We start from the raw sequence: 8483 nt of genomic DNA on the forward strand, positions 1-8483 counted from the left end.
CCCTGCAAAGCAGCCAGGTCACCTCACCTGACTGCCGGCTGACCTAGGACAGGGTGCTTCTCAGGCTGAGGTCCAGCTGTGCCACCTTCTCTCCTTTGCAGGACTGTCAGACACTTTCGACTGGGGGCTTACTAGGTAAAGCAGGTCCGGTAAAGTTAACACCCAGCTTTTGGGCTCTGTCTGATAGCTACTTGAACTGTACTGAACTCTGCTGAGTCACTAACCACCCCGATCTTACATCCCAGCGGTGAAGAGGCAACTTGGTCCTGGGTGGTAGCCTCAGGGGCCCAAGCCCCCTTGGAAGCGTTCGAAGGCATCTGGAATGCATTCTGAGAACCCGGTTCTGTGGATGACACTTAGCTTTGGAGATGACAGCCGGAAAGCTGATCTCAGTCACTCTTCTCCCCGTGGGAAGACTCTCAGCCAGCCTGTGGCAGTGGGGTTCATCGACGCCTGGCTCCCGCCAGGAGCAAGCGTGCAACCAAGTGACCGCGGAGTGCACATCGGTTCCTGCCACGGTGCTTCCTCTGCCTGCTCACCCTCCTGGGGCCACCCAGATGCCACCAGAGGCCTAGGGAGGGTTTGCCCTTTTGTCCAAACTCCTTGGGAAGATGGGACTTGGAGGGGACCGGGATCGGCGAGGAGTGGGTCACCAAGGTCGAGTGAAAAGGGCCAAGCGTATCTGGGCCCTGACCCGCTGCGGGTCCTCCCTCTTACAGTCCCCACAGACCTCCAAGTACCTCGGAGGTCTGGCAGTACTCTAAATACAGCGATTTGGTTTTTGTCTATCCATCCGTCTGCCTATAGTTCAAGTGAGCTTTCCCATCTCGACAGCTTTCTTCCCATAGCCAGTCGGAAGCTTGCAACAGAAGCATTAAGCAGGAATGTGTCCTTGACTCCCGAGCCAGAGGAGAAGAAGGCCAAGTTCTAAGACCTCAAACTTGAGGGCTCCCGGCCCGGCCCCGACCTCTCTCTGGTCCATGGTCCGGGTCAGGCTGCGCCCGGAGGTGTCCAGCCCGAGAAAGATAGAATCACTGCTGACGTTCCTGTCAACAACGTTGGGGGCCTAGGCCAAGCCAAAAAGGTCTGGAATCTAAAGTGAGGCCGGGCCTGGGGAAAGTTCCCCTGGTGGTTCCGAGGTGTGGACCCCGCTGAGAATAGGCGATGAAAGTTGAAAGGACTGCGTTTGGAAAGAAGGCCAACCTAGACGCTAGGATGCTAAGTGGGTGAGTGCCCAGCCTCTGCAGGTGAGGTGAGGCAGGGGAATCTGCATCCCAGGCCTGGGAACGCAGTCCCAGGCAGGCGCGCACCCGCATGCACGTACATGCACACGCGTCAGGGAAGATGCCTGCACCCACTGTCTGCGCCTGGCGAGGCCTGCTGCCCGGGTGCGCGACAGCCGGCGACCGCGCTCCGCAAGCCCGGGGCTCTCCGCAGAGCCCCCGCCCGGCCGCGAGGCGCTCGCTCCGGCTCTTTGTTATGTTAATTCCCTTCCCAGCTGGTGCCAGCTGCCTGCACAATGGGCGCCCTGAGCCCCACCAGACCTCGCCAGCCCGTGAGTGGGGGCGGGGCGGACCCTGCGCCCTTTGTGGATGGGGCGGGCTAGTCCCGCTGAGTGAATGCTGCGGGGCGAGCAGCACCTCCCCCCATGAGGACGAGGCCGCGCCTCCGAGGCCTGCGGGGCGAGCTCTGATGCTTTCCAGTCGCCCCGGACTGCTTGCCCTCTAGGTGCCAGGGCTATGGAAAGTAAAAGGCTTTTGGGCGGCTCCGGAGCCGTGAGGATGAAAGAAGACAGCCGCTTCCAGACCACACAGCTAATCCCGCCATAAACCTCGAGTAAATACCAGGAGAGAAGGAGCAGGCCTGCTACAGATGTGGATTGAAGCCTCCGGGGATCCCCAAATTAAAACCCGGGCAGGAGAGGCACTTGGACCACCACCAAATGACACTAATTGGGTTATGGGACCATAATCTTAGCTGGTAAGAAAAAAATCCAGTTACAGTCACAGCTGCAACGACTGTCTTCATAAAGCTGCAGAGGGAACGTGGGCTATTTTATTACGCATAAACATGAGGAAGAGGCTCAGGGTCCCCCGCCTGCATGGTGCAGAGAGGCGAAGGAATTCTTGTGCCAGGAGCAGCAGCGCTACATGCCTGGCTGGTTCCGAGTGTGCAGGGTTAATGGGCAAGGGGGGAGTGGGGGGGGGGAGAAGGACGGGGTATGGGTATTGAGCTGGGGAGCAATACATGCCTGCAGGAATGTAGTTCCAGGATAGGAGAATAGTCGTGGGCAATACAAACGTGTGCAGGCACCTGCGCGCACCACACACACACACACACACACACACACACACGCATGCACGCACACATGTTGGGGGGAACAGGTTAGAAGATACTAGAACGATTGAGTTAAGCTTAGATATATAATAACTGGAGTTGTGAATGCATTCTTACAACTTCCATGTCAAGGGTCATTCTACTGTGTATCTACTTATTCCGTGACTAAACACTCAGATGCACAAATGACCAGGGGTTGGGTTAGGATTCTTTCTTCCCTGGCAACTTCCAGACAGCGACCCATGGCACCCCCCACTGTCTGTAGCCATCTTGATTAAAGCCAGTGAAGGCCAAGCTGGCAGCAGGCTCTTACTGGTTTGAATGATAGCCATGGAAAAAAAGGATTTTTTTTTCTTCAGCTGTTGGTTTTCCAAACTGTGAGAAGCAAGAGCTCGGAGGTGGCCAGCCTGGTGTTCCTGGGCAAGCTGAGAGTTTCCTTTATCTGGCATCTTCAATCACTGGCTTCAGTCACCCTCTCAGGAGGCACACAAAGATCCGCCTGTGACATTCCCTTGTAGAAGGAAGAGTCAGCGGACTCTCCTCTGAGACTCCAGCCACCCTTGGCCCCCAGATGCACATAGCCTTCAGGTGTGCCAAAGTGGTCAAGGGGTAGAAGGGTGATAGGGTGCAATATTTAGTCAGAGGTCTGCCTGAACCACCTACGTGCCTGTAAGGTAACTCCCAACAAATCCCCTGGTTCAACAGGCCAGACGATTCCTGGGAGGAATTGTCTCCTTGGCTTGTTGATGGACAGGTGTATCTGTAGGACTCTCTGGGAAAACCTGCCACTGACTGTTGGGTGTTCTGGCTCCTCAATGACTCTCAGTGGACACAAATTGCAGGTATTCCTCGTGTCATTCCTGGGGCTGGTGATGCAGCGGGAGATCCTCCACTGATGCTGAGAAGTCCCAGCGCTACCGTGATGTGGCACTGGAGACTCCAGCATTAAACTCCAGGGGTTGCTTCCCACCCTCCAGTTACAGGGCCTCCATTTTTTTGCTTTCAAGCCCTACCAATCATCAAGCATCGAGAAAGGTATGCCTCACCTTGGGAAAACTATATAGCTGGGAAACAGAGAGGTGAAGTGTGATTTTTATGAATGGCATGCCACTACCCTGAAGCCATCAGCTGGGCTGAGTTTAAAGATGACACACCAAAAAGGGATGGGACTCTGAAGTAGGGAGCACCAACCACTTGATCTGCTATTGAAACTCCCCTCTTAGAGGATGAAAACATGATGTAGCGGCGTAGCTCAGTGGGCAGGGTGCTTGCCTAAAGGGTGCATGCATAAAGCCCTGAGTTTGGCTCCCGGCATGGTGTAAACCATAACCAGGTGTAGCGGTACATGTCTGTAATCCCAGGAGAGATGGAGATGGAAGGATCAGAAGTTCAAGGCCATTCTCAGATACACACTGAGTTCCAGTCTGGGCCACAATGACTGTCTCAAAAAGGAAAACAAAAACAAACGACAATAAAAACAGTGCAGAAAGTATCCTGGTTCCTTTGTCATAGGGCAGGCCTCAGAGTTCTGACTGCTCCGAATGCTGCTCTCATCTCTCCTGTGAGGTATAGGCACACAGGAGGACTGGGCTTAAATCTTCTAAAGAGTTTACCCTACCACCATATTTTGGTGAGATTTTTCTTCCCCTGAATAAAGACTATGTCTAAAGGAACTAATCGTTCACCATGGTAACACAACTAACCTGAGCTTTGGAAATTATATGACAAACTGGTGAGTTAGGAGGTTGTAACTTTTCTCTAGTAAGAGACACCTCTTATCCCCTGCACACAGCCAGTGTTCTTAATGGTTCTGTCTCCAAAACAAACTGCATTTATTAAGGATAATGCATTCACCCTCGTAGCCAATTTCTTCTCATTTTGTGATAACTGTGTTAACCCAGAGACGATTTAATTCCAGCCCAAGGAAAAGAACTCTGACACAGCTTTGCCCATGCAGCCATTTTTAGGAACTCCATGATTCATAAGCTTCCGAAACATTAGATGTCACATCTCAGGAATAACAACAATGACTTCCGCAGCTCTCTAAACGTCCTGGGACCGCAGCCTTCATGCTCAGTGTAGAGAACCCAGACATCACAACACAAGAGAGTCCTCTGGTCCTTTCAGAGCCTACCTGCAGGGAATTTGGGGACAATGAAGCCTTAGGAGAGTCATTCATTACACACATCCCTAATGCACACACCTGAGAGATCCAATATTGACAATCTTGTATAAGGTTTACCTAGGTACTGTGACAGTGTCACCAACTGTGAATATAACAACACACTATGCACTGTAACAGCCTGGACAACACTATGAGGGGTGTGCTACCACTGGAACATGAGGCTGGTTTGCTGGCAACAGTGGCAGGGCTTGGCCCAGCATCTAAGCTGTCAGGCCCTTTCCTTCTTCAGGTTTCACTGCTGTGAAGAGACACCATGACCACAGCAGCTGTTATAAAGAAAAGCATTTAATTGGGGCTGGCTTCCAGTTCAGAGGCAGTTCCAGCATGGCAGCCTGCAGGCAGACGTGGTGCTGGAGAAGGAGCTGAGAGTTCTACATCTTGATCTGCAGGCAGCAGTAGTGAAACATGAGCCTGGGCTTAAGCATCTGATACTTCAAAGCCCACCTCTACAGTGACACACTTCCTCCAACAAGACCACACCTCCTAATAGTGCCACTCTTGATGGGCCAAGCATTCAAACACATAAGTCTATGGGAGCCCTCACTTCAAGGCTCTGCTTCATTACAAGTCTACAAGCCAGTCTCGGCCTGAACAGAGTGGAAAGGTGTCTTGGGGCAATGCCTCCATCTCAGCACTGAGAGGTTTGCGGTATCTTGCAGACTTGGAGAACAACACAAGATGCTTTTCCAGCTCTGGAAAAGGAAGGCAAGCAAGAAAACTCAGTCTTGTGATGTTTTTCCAGTCTTCTGAGATTTGACAAAGGGAAAAAGTATCTTCTGTCTTCACCTTCCTCCTGGGCACATGGGGAGCCTGTTTCGTGACTTCTTGCAGAGATGTCTGAATGCAGCCTCAGGAGCCCTTCAGAGTAGTCCACTCACCACCCCTCGCCTCATAGCAAGAAAAACAGAGTCCCACAGTCATCTCGGAGGGCACCCGCAGAAGTGTCCAGAAGCATCGGCGCTGGCTTCGAGTGACAGCCATCACATGTCTGAGGCTAAGACCCAGCTGTTCCCCTGCAGTGGCCTGGATGGAGCTCAGGCTAGCCTGGGCAGCACAAGCCAATGGGCGCTCCTTTGGTCCTTCCCTACAAAGCTGACACCTGCCTGTGCTCTTCACAGCTGTCACCTGTAACAGTTCTAGACCATGTGAGTTCTCCCTGCCCCAAGGTAAAGCATCCAGTCAGATTTCTGTCGCTTTAAATCATGCAAATAGTTGAAAAACAAGACTGAGAAATGGGAAATTACAGGAGAATGGGCTCATTCATCTTCATATGTTTTTATCAGTTCCATTGTGGTCAAAAGCAGGTGTTTCAAGCTATGAGTGAGTGGTTTTGCATTTTCAAAATTAACAAATTGGATCAACACGAAGAGAAACAAACAAGCAAACAAGCCAACAAGCATAGTCAGCCCAGTAGAGAGCTGTTTATAAAAGCTGCAGCCGTTCTCAGAGAGGTTTGCGGCCAGCAGCAGCAGACTAGGCTGTGTGAGTTCCCTGTTTAGTCATCGTTCTTCAGCCCGTCACAGATACTGAAGGGAAATGCAGAGACAGGAAATTACAGGCTATTTTAAACAGCATGTTTTATTAAACTCACTTGCTGATGCACTTCATGGCAGGATGCGAGACTCGAGTGCTCATAACTTAATCTTTGCAAGTACTTTTCCTAAGTGAGTTCTCCCACTAATACACAACACCCCAGGTCATGGAGCATCACTTCAAATAGAGAGTTTCTTTTTTGTTGTTGTTGTTTTTTGGGTTTTTTTTTGGGTTGTGTGTGTGTGTGTGTATAATGTGAAGAAAATACACCTTGCTCACAGGATTGCAACTGTAACTCCCAGAAAGCAACAGCTGGCTTTGTAAGATGGTGAGATCACAAATGCATTTGTTGGAAACCACAGAATCGGATCACAGCAATGAGGCTGGGGAAAGGAGAAAAGGCTCACTATACAAGCATGAGGGTCTACCCAGCTCCCATGTCAAGAGCCAGGTATGGTGGTGTGTACCTGTAATACCAGCGCTGGGAGACAGTGTAGACAGGAGGGTTCCAGGGCTTGTTGGCCAGCCTGCCCAGCTGAAATGGGAAGCCCCAGGTTCAGAGGGAGATGCCACCCAAAAATCAGAGGGTCTAGCTAGGGTGACTGTTCGTCAGCAATGTGCTTACTGCACAAGCATAAGGCCTGAGCTCTGTCCTTAGCACCCATGTAACAGCCAGGCATGGCAATACATGCCTGTAACCCCATCACTGGGGAGGTAGAGACAGGAGGAGCCCTGGAGTGCACTAGCCAGTCAGGCCAATTAGTGAGCTTCAAATTCAGTGAAGACCCTGCCTCAAAAATAAAATGGAGAGTGATTGGGGAAAGATAACCTTAGGTGGGTCTGTAGATTGCCTGTGTATATGAGCAGCTGCATACACATGTACACACACACACACACACACACACACACACACACAGAGAGAGAGAGAGAGAGAGAGAGATATGGAGGAAGAGAGAGATGGAGGAAGAGAGAGAAAGAGAGAGGGGGAGAGAGAGAAAGAGGGAGAGAGGGAGAGGAAAAAAGAGAGAAAGAGAGGACAAGAGAGAGAGAGGGAGAGAGAGAAGGGGAGAGAGAGAGGGAGAGAAAAAGAGAGGGAGAGAGAAAGAGAGAGGGAGGGAGGAGGAGAGAAGGAGAGAGGGGGAGGGGAAGAAAGAGAAAGAGAGAGGGAGAAAGAGAGAGCGCACATGCACAGTTATCTTAAAACAGATTACTGAAAGTCATACATCACAGCCTCTTTTTTATATCTAATACTAATTTCATTGTTCTCTTTACTGGATTGTTCTACCATGCCATCATACCAACCTTTGGCTTTGCAGAGACCTAGCAAGATTAATAGAGATATGGTAACCTTAACTATAAATTCATTCAAGGGTCTGTGATAAACATGGGCTTGAACAACACATTTCCTTGTGTGCTTTCAGTCGCATGAGGGATATAGACTTAACGTCAGTGGGAGAAACCTGTCACCCTGTCTGCTGTTTAGCCCTGGCGTTGGCATCTCCTGGTGCCCAGGTCTCCTTTAAGACTTCTGCTCTGATCGTCAGCATGAGAGTAACTGGTGAGCTTGTATATGCCACAATTTTCTGACTGGCCAGGCTTCACTGGAGTCTGCTTCCTGTGTGGCTCCTGATACCCAGCCCTTGTGTGAAAAAGTAGCATGTTGGACCTTCTAAGTCTCTTTGCTTTGGAAGATCACATCAAAGAGGCTTTACTAATTACTGGTGGTTACTGAATGGAGATCTCTGGTTTTAGCTTCTCTGCCATCCTCCCATGTTCCTGGTTCCTGCATCCTATCCCTAAGACAATTTCAAAGTGTAGTGCAAGTAAAGGGTTTTAAGAGTGAGCGGCATTTGGGCATGGTGGCACATGCTTTTAAACGTAGCACTTGGGAAGCAGAGGCAGGTGGATCTCTGAGTTCAAGCCAGGGGCTACATAGGGAGACTCTGGATGGATAGATGGATGGATGGATGGATGGATGGACGGACAGACAGACAAATGGATGAATGCATGGATGGATGGATGGACGGACAGACAGACAGATAAATAGATGGATGGATGGGCAAGCAGACAGACAGATAGATAGTTGGGCAGACAGTGCCTTTGTCAGATCACCTTCTACAACTACTGGTGGTTGGAAGGGAAGCGACAGAAATGACTAGGTTACAAACATGCAGCAGAAGCTGCAGTTGGGGAGCAGGATTTTTTCGTTTTTAGATCAGGTCTCAAGCATCCCAGGCTGGCTTCACGCTTGTCATACTTGCTGTGCAGTCGGACTTCTGCTCCTCTCTCCACCTCCCCATGTGGGATTACAGGTGTGTGAACAGTGCTGCCCATGCAGTGATGCGGGCTGAACCCAGAGCCCTGTGCCTGTTAGGCAAAAGTACAGCCCAGGAACACTTGGGTTACTTGGTTGTTGTTTTTCAATGAA

The 8483-nt window shown here is 50.7% G+C and overlaps 1 long non-coding RNA gene across 1 annotated transcript; it reads left to right on the plus strand.

Annotated features, from left to right (window-relative positions):
* Positions 1 to 1405: 1405 nt before the first annotated feature.
* On the plus strand, positions 1406 to 6963 carry LOC116069060. The gene is made up of 2 exons (XR_004109823.1): positions 1406 to 1980; positions 2697 to 6963. It is a non-coding gene; the product is annotated as an uncharacterized LOC116069060 (long non-coding RNA).
* Positions 6964 to 8483: the final 1520 nt, after the last annotated feature.

Source organism: Mastomys coucha, unplaced genomic scaffold, assembly GCF_008632895.1.
Source record: "Mastomys coucha isolate ucsf_1 unplaced genomic scaffold, UCSF_Mcou_1 pScaffold1, whole genome shotgun sequence".
NCBI classification, from domain to species: domain Eukaryota; kingdom Metazoa; phylum Chordata; class Mammalia; order Rodentia; family Muridae; genus Mastomys; species Mastomys coucha.